Source organism: Vulpes lagopus, chromosome 4 (genome assembly GCF_018345385.1).
Source record: "Vulpes lagopus strain Blue_001 chromosome 4, ASM1834538v1, whole genome shotgun sequence".
Taxonomy (NCBI): domain Eukaryota; kingdom Metazoa; phylum Chordata; class Mammalia; order Carnivora; family Canidae; genus Vulpes; species Vulpes lagopus.
Window position 1 is genome coordinate 27,726,908 of NC_054827.1, and position 13,247 is coordinate 27,740,154.

General features: G+C 37.7%; 1 protein-coding gene across 7 annotated transcripts in view; it reads left to right on the plus strand.

The window, feature by feature from the left end:
* NRG1 (neuregulin 1) overlaps positions 1 to 13,247 on the plus strand; it is a 1,076,683-nt gene that overhangs the window by 960,890 nt on the left and 102,546 nt on the right. The window lies entirely within an intron of this gene.

A 13,247-nucleotide genomic window follows, 5' to 3' on the forward strand; every position in this document is an offset into this window, starting at 1 on the left:
CGGCTACTGAGCATCCATCTATTAAAGGGCCTCTTTATTTTCCTCCGGATGCAGTACAGTTCTGCATGAAAGGATCTCCCCCAAATTAGTTTTGTCTTCTGTAATCAAATGTTTAAATAGCTTCCTTGGCAGGCATTAAAAAGTACAAGACCCATTAGTAAGGTGCATTGTGTTTTGTTTTGTTTTGTTTTGTTTTTTTCCCCCAGACGTGTCATTTTTGCCCGGCGGACCGCAGCCGCGCAGTTTAATAACCTGGGAGTGAGGCGAGCCCACGCTCTTAAAACAATACAGAACAATATGCTGCCGATCCGACTGGGTCGCTGCAGCGCTTGTACAATGGAAAGTTGACGGGGATGAAACCATGACTAGTCAGATTGCTCCAAACGTCAGGAGAGAGGGAGGAGTTCCCTCTAGCTTCTCTTTTCTAAATGTTTCTGATTTATTTTCGCTTCTCTGTCTTCTACTCTTTCCCATTGCTGAGTATGTCCTTAGTAGAAAAAAAGCAAAAGATGAAAGGATTCGGTTCTTAATAATGTCTGTAAAATCTCTTACAGTTGAGGCTCAGGGTTCTGTGATGAAATACTCACCCCTTCTGTTTCCCTCTGGATGGCGAGGAAGAATAAAGAATATCTTTTCCAGACATTATGTTCCCAAGGAAGTAGAGCCGGGTGGTAAAGCAGCACACAAAACTTGATTTGTGCTTGTGGTTCACGATCATTTCATACACAGCAGTTTTCAGCGGCAGAGATTTAAGAGAGGGAGAGAGAGAGAGGCTTGTTTTTCAGGTGTAATTAGTAAAGAACCTCCTTTCTGCAGACACTGCTTTGTATCTTTATCAAATCCCTGAAGCATCATTAAAGGTCTGACAGACATCACTGCATTCACCGCCTCTTCCCACCTGGCAAAGTGACCGGGAAATAATACCCAGATGAAATGACAGGCTATAAAAAGCAAGTACAGATCCTGCAAAGAGAAGCAAAATTCACCGTGGAGACAAGGTTACTTCTTTGGCTTTATTGTTTGAAACTTGTCTTTAATTACATTGTGCCTGAATAAGTTCAGTTGCCCAGAAAAAGAAAGAGAACACTGAAAAAAAACTTGTCAAGTCTATAATTTTGTCATCTTGGGGCTTGGTGCAGGGTGGGGCGGGGGGGAGTAAAGAACTGTCCAGTACCTTTTACTGATCTAGGACCAGGTCAAATAGTAAGTTGTAACTTTTTGAGAAGACATTTTTTTTTTAAGGTAAAGTCTTCTATTAAGTGTTTTAATAGGGTATGCATTCCTTATAGTTTCTCTTGTTCTCTGTATTTTCGAGCCTGGGCATTGATTTTCTGGCATTTGCATTGAGTGGAAAAGATTTACTGCCGCCTAAAAGCATCATGGTGTGGCCAGTTCTGGCCAAAGACACAGCTGCAGCATTTTGAAGCGCATTGGAGATAAGCCTTAAGCAGTATGGGAAGTACTTTTCTCCCTTAAGTTAAGGGTAGACAGTGCTTAACACTTTACAGCCTATGGGTTTTCTTTGTGGGGAAACCCTGTGTTAATTTTCTGGCCTCAGAAAACAACAAAAACACTAATATCCTAAAAATTATGAGTCTAATTTTTGGGGGGAGGGGGAGATTAGTTCAGGGAGCTTTTTTTCTAGATATTTATGTTAAGTGGTCGCTTTGTTGTTTAAAAAGCTCATGACCATCAACTAAAGCAAAAAAAAAAAAAAAAACTTGGACTCAGACTGTCATTCTGTAACCTTGTTCACTTTTTTTCCCTTCAACTAAGAAAGTACTGCTTAGTGACAGGAAGAACCAGAGCTTTCCTTTCATCATGCGTGTTTTTGACATGAACTAAGCAGGCTGTGATGGTATACATCTTAAAACGACATGATCGTATTTGAACCATGCTCTTCAGTGGTTTCAGGACATTATTCTCCATTTCCTATCTGTCTGAGCATATTCAGCATTTTATGCACAGAGCTGTAGCCTTCAAGGTCATAGCCTGTGGAGGGCTAATTGATTCTTCTTTATCCTGGAGCCTGAGAGAGTGGAAGAGAGACAATCTTAGTAATTGTGTCTGCTCTGTTATTCCCCAACCAATCTACCTTCTAGTATTTGCCTTTTATTCTATAAACACTAGAATTACTCCCCTTCCCACCGACTCTTTTAAAATTAAAACATTCTCTGTCTTTGTTGTAATAAAAGGCAATATATAACATTTTAAATTGTCTATAGGAATAGTGGTTATGTCAGGTTTTTTAAAATGGGCATTTTTTTAATAAGGTAATATAATTTCATGTTTTCACCAGATTAATCTATGGATAAATCTAGATCTCAAGAAATCTAATGCAGAATTAGAGACTATATATACTTTTTTTTTTTTTAATGTGAAGCTTTTCTGTGTATGGTTAGTGGTTTCCCACTACCACATCTTTATTTGCCATGGTAATAGTTAAGTTTTTATGGGCAATTATACTTGAACCATTAATTTGTTTTCTTTGCCTGGGTTTTGAAATTTTTCTTAACCTCTGTTTATCTGGAGAGGACAGACTTCGAGACATTGCAAACCTAGATTACTAAAAAAAGAGCTGATTAATTAAATTGTAGCAGGGAACCATAGTGCCATATTGGAAGGCAACGTATTTCTGGATGGGAGAGCCTGTTTGACAACCGACTCTGTAGTATAAGAATGTATTAGTATTTTCATCTTAGGCCAAATTTGTTTTTGCTTTGTCTTAAAATCTCTTTGTATTGGGTTGCATGGCAAACCATTGTTACCACAGTGACATATGAATCACTGCCATTTGCAAAAGCTCAACATGATTAATTGAATAGACCAAAGGATTTCTTCCTTCACTTTAAAAGTGGCATTTATTTTAAGCCCAAGAGATTCTTTGAGTTCCTTGCAACTGTTCTTGTAGGTATTTCAGAATAGTGGTTTCAAATAACTTTTCTCCACTTTAACTGAACTTGCTTAAAGCTCAAGATCTTAAAAACTGGGAGAAAGTGAAAGATCCTCAACTGAAACCAAATAATTTTCTAAATTTACAGGTGAGGAAGAAATCCAGGCTCTGAAAGATGAAAGAGGAAGTGACATTCTCTTATTAAAACCCACAAAATTCTGAAAGGTGTAGTGAAATCCAAAAAATAGTAGAGAAGAGAAGAGTGTCCTGTCCCCCAGAATTTAAGCAAACAACACGTGGCTCTTTTCTCTTGTCATCTTTTCCCTGGTCCAGAGCATAGAGCTGGAGAGTGGCATCCACCTGACAGGGATAGATGTCAAGTGGTACACTGACCAAACATGTATAGTATACTATTAAAATTCCGTTTCCTTCCCGCCTTATATGAAATTTTGCTTATATGAAATTTTCAGTAGTGGTAGTCTTTTCGTCTTTTTATTTGATCCTCCATAGAGTGTTGAGCTTGCTGTCAAAAAGAGCTTGGGTTTTCCAGGGTGGGCTCTTTCCTGACATATAGCAGATGGCTCTGTGGCTCGCCTCTTCCCTGCACTGCCCGCTCTGTTCTCCTTGTTCTTTTATGATATCTAGACCGGGTTTCTTCATTCCTCTGCCTTCTCACCCACCCAATTATCTCTTGAATCCAAATTATTTTTCTAATTATGCCACTCTGGCTTTATTTATTCATATTTCAATGCATTCTAAAGTATTAAAGCATCTTCACTGATCTTTTCACATACTTTATTGCATTTTAATCCTGAATGGTATTTACACATACTACAAACACACATACAAATGTATGTCTCTAGAACAATATACTGGTTTCTTATTGGCAGTTAATTCAGACTTTTGCCCCTCTTCTGTATCGCTCCCTTTTCTTTTCCTTAGTATGATTCACACCGATGTCTCTGCTGACCTCTTTTTTTTAATTGGAGTTCAATTTGCCAACATACAGCATAACACCCAGTGCTCATTCCACCAAGTGCCCCCCCCTCAGTGCCTATCACCCAGTCACCCCAACCCCCGCCCACCTCCCCTTCCATTACCCCTTGTTCATTTCCCAGAGTTAGGTGTCTCTCATGTTTTGTGCTGACCGTTTTTTTAATGTGTGTGTACAAATCAGTATTTCTGCATTCCCGGAAAGTCATTATGTCTTTCCAAATCATATATCTTTGCTCTTCCTCCTTCCTTTTTCTTATTACTGTCACCTCATAGGACACTTTTAAAGTGTAAAGAAAGAGATATTTTATAGATGTATAAATTGAGGCATAAAAAAGTTATGACAGGGACGTCTGGGTGGCTCAGCGGTTGAGCCTCTTCCTTTGGCTCAGAGCATGATCCCAGGGTCTGGGATCGAGTCCCACATTGGGCACGCTGCGTGGAGCCTGCTTCTCCCTCTGACTGTGTTTCTGCCTCTCTCTCCCTGTGTCTCTCATGAATAAATAAATAAAATCTTTAAAAAAAAAAAAGTTATGACATATCTAAAGTTAGCTAGGAGCCCCTGAGAGCTAGAACATAACTCTTGTCTACTGAATCTGTTACAGCTTTCTATTAAGCCGTAAACTCTACTATGTCTAGTTAAGGTCACGTTTCTGTATTTATTATTTTTCTATGTCAACAATTTTCTTCTGTTATTTTCTCTGTCTTCATTCAGTGAATACCTACTAAGTATCTACTACGTGGCAGGCACTGTTCTAGATTGACTTTATGGCAATGGAAAACAAGAAAAGCTCTTGCCCTCATAGAGCTTATGTCCTAATACATTTGAAGAATCTAGTTGCACAATTTGAATCAACATGAAATCTTTCTTTACTTCACTATGCATATAACTCTCTGAATTCAGCATTTCTTCTCTTTACCCTTGTTTTAATCACATTGTCATGACCACTTCTGTTCCCTCCCCTGGTATATTCCTCTCCTCTATCTGTTTGATACTGACCTCTCACCCTTATCTTAAATGTTCTTTATTTTAAAGTCGCACCGGTCCCACTTGTGCTACCAACAAGCTGGGTGACTTGGGGTGGTTGATGTTTGGCCTGTAAGACACTCTTTAAGCAGACCATTGAAGTGACTAGTCTCTATCTAGTCACTAAGAGCATTTTACAATGAAAAACGTATTCATAATTCTTCCATCCTGTAAATATAGTAAGATTATTTTCAGATTCTAGAAAGCTGACAGCTATAAGTATTTTTGTTTTTATTTCTTGGTCATATTTTCCATTCATTGTTTTGGCTTATAGAATGAGAATATTAAAACACTCCCAAGGATTTTTAGTTTCAGTATGCAGAGAAAGGCTAGCGGCTGCCATCAAGGTATTAGTTCCCAAAATGAATGAAAACTTGGGCTCATGTACCATTCATATGAAGAGTGATTGAGGAGAGGGAATAAAGTGAATCCTCATTACTTCAAACCTTGTTGCTATGTTTGCAGGCATGAATTTAATCCTCTGTTGTATGCATGTGTGTAAGCATTCCAGGATTGTTTCCAAATACCGTAATTGATATTCTGTAATCATAGAATTTTTATATGTTGAACCTATGTTAAAATTGTCTGAGTGACTTCTGAAGTGAGGAAATTAAAATCTGGAAAAGTGAAATGACTTGCCCAAGGTCACCCAGCTAATTCATGTGAGTGATGAGAGTAAACTGGAATGAGCTTGGTTTTCACTACACCTTGCTTTTGTTTTCCATACTGCCTTCCGGCTTTTTTATTCAAATCATATATTATTATCTTAATCTAAATGACTTCACTATTCCTGTTAATTATGCAAATCCTATTTAGTAAATTCTCTCACTCCAGACAGTGTCTTTAGAGAAGACAATTTTCCGTGTATGATTTTGATCGGTATAGGACACCTCTCTGGAGCAGAGGTTGGATGGATGTACCTCTTTCAACAACATGGTGAAAAAACAAAACAAACAAATAAACAAAAAACAACATGGTGTAGGGGAGAATCTTTTCACGATCAAAATTATTCCAAATGAAATGTGTATTCGGAAAGGATTTAGTTTCTTCTCCATGGAAATATTTAAGCAGTGACACCTTTGATGGAGATTCATGTTCCAAGCAAATTATTAAATATATTTACCTCTCTGGCCCCTTACAACTCTGATTCTCTCAGTTTCTTGTCCCAGACCATTAGCTTTCCAGTGGGGCAGACTTGAGTTTTAATCCTATCTGCCTTTTTCATGGCCTTGAGCAAGTTAGATCATCCCTGTGCATCTGTTTCCCCATTTACATTTGATGATAGTAGTATGCATCCTTTGCATCTGTTTGGGAGATTAAATGAGATACTGGAAAACGCCAACTCTTAGGACTAAACCGTAGTAAATATGAAACCAGTACCAATTTTCTTCCTCATTCTGCTTTAGATTCTCTTCTTTAATTTATTCTTTTTCTCCTTTGATCTCCACAGAGTGATGTTGTAGCAGTTTGGAGAGTAAATTTAAGAGTGTGGGGGAAGTTTATGAAAAACTTAGAACTAAGATAAGAGTTGAAGAGGCATTACGGCGAAGTGGAAATTATACTGGAAACGTGACATCAAGGCCCAGTTCTACCACTTATAAGTTAGATATGACCTTGAGCAAATCACTTCACTATTTGAGGTTTAGAGCTTACATCTAAAGAAATAGGGATAATTAATACTTAAAACTCTCAAAAGATTGTGGTAAGGACAAGATAGGTTACTCTACATGAGAAAAATGCTTCATTAGTAGAAAGCTTAAGGAGTGTTAACTTCTTTGGATGCCTTGGTGGCTCAGTCAGTTGAGCATTTGACTCTTGATTTCAGTTCAGGTCATGATCTTAGGGTCATGAAATCGAGGTCTCTCCCCACCCTCCCATCAGGCTCCACATTCAGTGGGGAGTCTGCTTGAGATTCTCTCCCTCTCCTTCTGCCCCTCCCTCTGCTCACTAATGTGCATGTGCTCTCTCTCTCTCTCTCAAATAAATAAATAAATAAATTTTTAAAAAAAGAAGTATTATTAACTTCTTTCTTTTCCCTCCTCTCTATTAGGGTTCATATGTACATGTATTCATGAATGTTAACATTGCTAGAAATAAATTAGAGGCAGTCTTAAAAGGTGAATTTGTTTTGTCTTAGACTGATATAGAACTTTGCAATTTCTTGAGCCCTACTAGTACCATAAAAGGTGATTTTTCCCCCATAAAAATTGCCTGGAATATATAAATTATTTTTTTAAGATTTTTATTTTATTGGTGTGAGAGAGTGTGCACAAGAGAGCACAAACAGGGATAGTGGTACAGGGAGAACGGCGAGGGAGATTCCCTGCAGAGCAAGGAGCCCAAAGAGGGGCTTGATCCCAAGACCCTGAGATCATGACCTGAGCCAGAGGCAGACGCTTAACCAGCTGAGCCACTCAGGTGCCCCTGGAATATATAAATTATTATTCTTAGGGTAATATCGAAAATTTATAGTGTAATGGGCTTTCTTATGGGTACAATGATAAGGAGTTACTTGTAAAGGGAGAAAAGACAGAGGGTGACTGAAATTGTGTTTGTCAAGGAAGCATAATCTTTGGAAAGATTGGGATAATGAAAAGGAATCTGTATGGTTAGATGTAGGGCATGAGATGAATCCTTCTTGATCTAAATGAAAATTATGTTCACCTAACTCTTCATTGTTGCAAACTGGGATTTCCAGACCCCATCACAAAACCCATGGAAATAACAATTTACATACAATCATTGAGTGAAATCAAATATTGAAGTTCTTTTAATTTGGTTAAACATCTTATATCTATAATATAAATCGTATATATGGTTTAGATTTATATATATATATATGATTTATACACATAATATTCCAAATCAAAGGGAAGATGGTTTGATGATTACTTAATAAATAAAACTGAATAAATAAAAGCATTTAAAGTGTAGAGGAAAAGATATCAATGCTTAAAAAAGAAGAAACAAATTTAGTTTCACATCTAATTGCTAAAGGCTTGTAAAAGGTAAAAAAAGAAAAAAATATTGTTGTAGAAGGAGAGAATTGTACCTTAAAAATGTACTGGAGATGCTGTTGCAATGAATTTGAAATGGATTTTAGGCTGCATTACTGATCACAATTCTATCATAAAAAAAACAAACCAAGAATGCTGTTCTGAGTATATGCACTTAAGGGACTTTGACTTTTGTTTTGCTATTAATTTATGAGAGCGTGTCATTTACCAAATGTATAGTGACCAACATAATATATGTGTTTTCATTTATTCATTGCTGTGGAACTAGAATTATGTGAAAACGTTTATGATTTGGTCATCTTGATTTTTATTAAGTCAAATATATAAGATTGACTCCCAAAGTGGAACTCTGAATCAATATTGGAGCAATGAGGCAGCCACTTTCAAGGGGGAAATATGTGATAATAATCATGCAGAGTTTACCTGGGTATAGGTTGTTGTGACAGAGCAGTGCAAATAAGCTGATTGACTTAATAAAATGTGATGAAATATAATAGAAAGCTTCCTAAAGTAAAGCAGCTTTTCTTTTTTATCAAGAAGATGGTGTGACAAGATGAGAGTTGATTTACTACATAAATCTTCAGTGATAAGCACTTGAGTGTTTGAATTGCCTCTCTTGTGGTGCCATTTATCCTCACCAAAGGGGAAATTTATCAGTTTTATTTTAAGCAAAAGTTAGGATAGAATTTTATATTCATGTAAAATTCTCTAATAAAAAAGGAACCCTCTCCTCTGTAACTTGTTTTAAAAACTCATATATTCGTAGCCATTTGGAAGGTAGATGAGAACAACACAGAAGACAATGACAGTTGCCACGAGAAAGGGAACTTAATTAGTAAGCAGACAGATGGACACTAGGACTCTCAAGTCTTAGCTCTGGTACCGATGTCCCTGTCAAATGTTGATATGATTTTATTTCTCCAGTTCTCCTCTCTTCTCCCTCCCTTTCTTTCTTACTTGCTTCCCAGGGTTACTTTTCTCCTTACCCTGCTATTCCTACCCTGCCATTAGTTTTCCACTAAACCCACTCACCGTCATTCCCCTTCTCCTATCCTGTTCTGAAGACTGTCCCGGAGCATCAGAGATTATGGAGCGATGGCCCAGACCTGTGGTCTCTCAAGGGATAGGTTGTTGGAGAGAGTGCAGCGAGACCTTAACCGCAGACTTGACCATGATTAGCCTGATGACTTTCAATGTTGCCTCTTCCTTTGCTAAGTAACAGGAAGTTTTTGTTTTATGAAATATGTTGGTGTCATGCAATAAAAGCTCTATAAATAAGTGGAATGATCTAAGGACCGTGGAATTGAACTCTTGTTAGCATTTGTTTGTAATCCCTTGGTGGAGCTTCCTGGGTCATAATTGCTTGCTCTTCTGGGAGCAAAAGGAATCAGTAACCATTGATTGTTACATGATGCTAAGTCTTGCCTACAAAGCAAATCTTAAGACTGATTAGTGGCAACTTTCAATGTTAAAGCTCTGATCTTTCCACACTATAATCCTTAAAGCAAGCTGGATTTTTACAGTCTTTTCCATCAAGCAACTCTTAACGATTTTTCAAAGAGAAGAGAAAAAGCAATATCATATACTCTGCAAAGACTTTAGTTTACATGCAAAACGAAATATTATATAAAATAATTACTTTAGTCTTTTCATCTTTCTGTTTCAATCCCAATAGGGAGATATTGAACTTAACCCCTGTCCAGGAAGTTCCATTTCATGTTGACTATGTTAGTTGTAGTCAAGGACCTACATATCCCCTACCTATTTAGTGAACTATACATAAAAATGTTAAGATCAATACACGGTCTTTGACTTCTCAAAAATCTTTGGGAAATTGGTTATTTTAGATTGTTGAGTTTTCTGAATGGCTAATGATTTATCACCAGGAAACTTTGGTTTTCTCCCATTTGGATTGAAATCTTTTAATTATCTAAGCTACTTGTTAAATAGGATTATTCTACTATAGGATCTTCATAATGTTTGGTACCGTGATATCTTGAAGATATAGTGGGTTATGTTATAGCTTTCTTGACTGCCATCTTATTAGGTCAAATTGAGTTACATTAGGAATTCTAACCCTAGAGTATGATATATTTTGAATGTGTGTTAGCTTATTGCTTAATCACAATTAAAGTTTTGGAGCTTTAGGCATCATAGAGACAATGGAAACCAAATCTTTTCTTTTAGCACAGAGAAAAGGCTCAAAGATGTTAAGCTTGTTGCCAGTGATGACATAGAACCAGAAAATTTTAACGATGTTTTTTATATATTGTATGCTTTCCTCTACCAAGTCACTTTGCAATCAGTATACATTAATGCAATGGTTTTTCATACTTCCTTTAATTCACAGTTCTGATCTCCTATGAGATTTGTAAATTAAGTTGTCAGCAGGTTAAACATTTATATAAAAGGGAAAATGTCTCTGAGAGAGGTTCTCTCCTTGAGAAAGTGCGTAAGTTTTGGTGGCATGTTTTGCTTATCAAACCTGACTCCTTCCTGTGTTCTGGAACAGCATAGTTCAGGATGACAGGTGAATGACAGATGGGGAGGAAGAATAACTACTTGGTTCTCTGGGTGCTTAGATTCAGAGGGCTTAAGTTTAATTCAAATGTCTTATTTGTTCACTTACTACTCCTTTCATAATATGTAGAATGGGGTTAATAAATCTTTAGACAATGATTATTGTACTTAGTAGAAAATTACTTTTTTGGACATGTGAACTCTCCACAGTAGTCACTGTGCTTTGCTGGATTCGTTGCAAAACTGATTTGAGAAATCTTCTGATTCACAAAACAGAGATTACTTTCACTTCATTTTCATTTCTTGAGTTCACCATAGCCAGTATTTAGTAAACACTATAGTATCGCTTAAATTCTTCTCTGGTATACAAGGTCCTGTCATAGCAAGACCCAAGCTTCCTATATAGTCCAACTCCAGCTGTCCCCTCCCCACCACAAACCTTATGGGCCATGTTCTAGCCAAGTGGGATTCTACCTGGAATATTATTTTGTTTCTTTCCTCCACTCTTTGCTTACTCTGTTACCTCTACCAGAAATGTTCTTTTCCCATCTCTGCCTTTCCTAATTCTGCTCAGGCCTCAAGATTCCCTGCCAGCCCCCCCCCCCCCCCCCCCCCCCCCGCCTTCCAAATCAAATGTGGATCCTTTCTTCTTTAGAGCCCCCTGGCACATTTTTTGTGCCTCATCCAAGGTACTTGTCCCATTCTCCCTTGTGATACTGTTATTTGGACACATGCTTGTCACTTATACTGGATTGAAAAGTTCATGAGTTACAGCTGATTCATTCTTGTGGCCTATGTGGTGTCTAGAAAAAAAGGATTTTATCTGAAGTAGGTGTCCCATTTGCTTATGTTGGGAATAAAAATTGAGGTACACCAAGTGACTTGGTTATGGCAGCATAGGAAGGGAGAAAATGATTTGAAATCATACCTTACATTTCTGGAACTTTTTAAAATTTTATTTATTCATTCATGACAGACACAGAGAGAGAGAGAGAGTGAGAGAGAGAGAGAGAGAGAGAGAGAGAGGCAGAGACACAGGCAGAGGGAGAAGCAGACTCCATGCAGGGAACCCGACGTGGGACTCGATCTCGGGTCTCCTGGATCACACCCCAGGCTGAAGGTGGCGCTAAACCGCTGGGCCACTGGGGCTGCCCACATTTCTGGAATTTTAATTTAGAGAAATTCAGTGGAGAGTTCAGTCATTACAGACTTTATGAAAACATGATTCTGGACACTTTAAAATATGATTTACAAAGCCTGTGTCTATAGCTTTATATAGTGCTACATATACATTCTCTAGAAAAATTCACATCATGGGTTATAAGAGACTTTAGGCTATGAGGAATTTCATTTCATTATAGTGTAGTGAATAATAGCACACACGGGATCCAGATTGTGTGGGTTTGAATCCAAGCACTGTCTCTGGTTGTGTGACAGTATAATTTATATAGACTGTCTGTGCCCCAGTTTCCTTGTATTTGAAATGGTGGCAATAATTGTACTTCCCTCATGGGTTTTTGTGAGGATCAAATAAGTTAATGGACATAAAGCATTTGGAATGGTACCAGGCACATACACACTACGTGAGCATGAGCCACCATTACCATGCAGTTCTTTAAATTAAATTAGGTTTCCTTGAATTCCAAATTTGATTCCTTGCAATTGTTGTAACAGACTGGAAGAAAGGGACAGGAATTTCCAGGGATATATTGACAAAGATGTGGATACGCTACCATTTTGATTCGGTTTGTTCGGGCAGTTTTTCCTCTGTGTATTTTGTGCTCCTGTCATATGTGCATTGTTCTCGGCAATTAGAAGGAGGGCTGAGAGGGATAATCATCTGTCTACTTGTCAGCTGGAAATTGAGCTACATGGTTTAGATGGTTTCAGAGAGAAAGTCCTCACCAGCAAGATGCCCTCAATTGATACTGCTGTGGAGAGTCACATGCATGCATAATTAAACCTATTCCTGTGTCTTCTTAGCCTGTCATATATTGTGCGGGTCCACCAGGAGACAAAGAATTTCCTTTAGTTGGTGGAACAGTTACAAAAGTTTTGAATGCCATAATGCAAAACAGGCCTGAGTAGACCAGTTCGGTATGAAGGGATTTGTGGAAAGCTAGCATTTATGAAGCATTCATTGTGTACTCCGTGTTTTACATGTGGTATCCAATTTTTACCGAACACTCCCCCTCACCCCACAAAACTCCACAAACTGGGTACTAATGCTGTCCCTCTTTTAGAAGAAACTGATGGAGCAGAAGAAACTGATCATCCTGACATTAACTGAATGAGAAGAATGATGATGATGATGATGATGATAATCTGAATGGCGAGAAGAGGGAGCGGGAAGGAAAGCACAGATATTAGGCTAAGGAGAAAGGAATCCACAGGACTAATTCAGTGTGGGGAAGGAAGGAAATGATTCTGCCCACATTAGGGATTTAGTGGTTGTTAAATTAGGGAACTTCTGAATGACAAGGTCATGCATTTATTCGGTGTGTATTTATTGTGTCCTATTAAGTCTTTACTAATGTACACAATCAGTAGATTTATGATAGGAAGTGACTTGTGCTTCAATTTCCAGGAAGCATTCATTGCTTCTTCCTGACAGAGCCACTCAATTAAGTAATATTAATTGTCCTTCTTTTGGTATTGCATAAAAAATAAAATTGATAGAATACTGAACTTAAAGGTATTTTTATTTTACTTTTTATTGACATCATTCGTTGTTACTGATAAATCTAAATCTTTTTGGTATATATATTCTCTTTAATAAGCACTAGTAATTTATGTG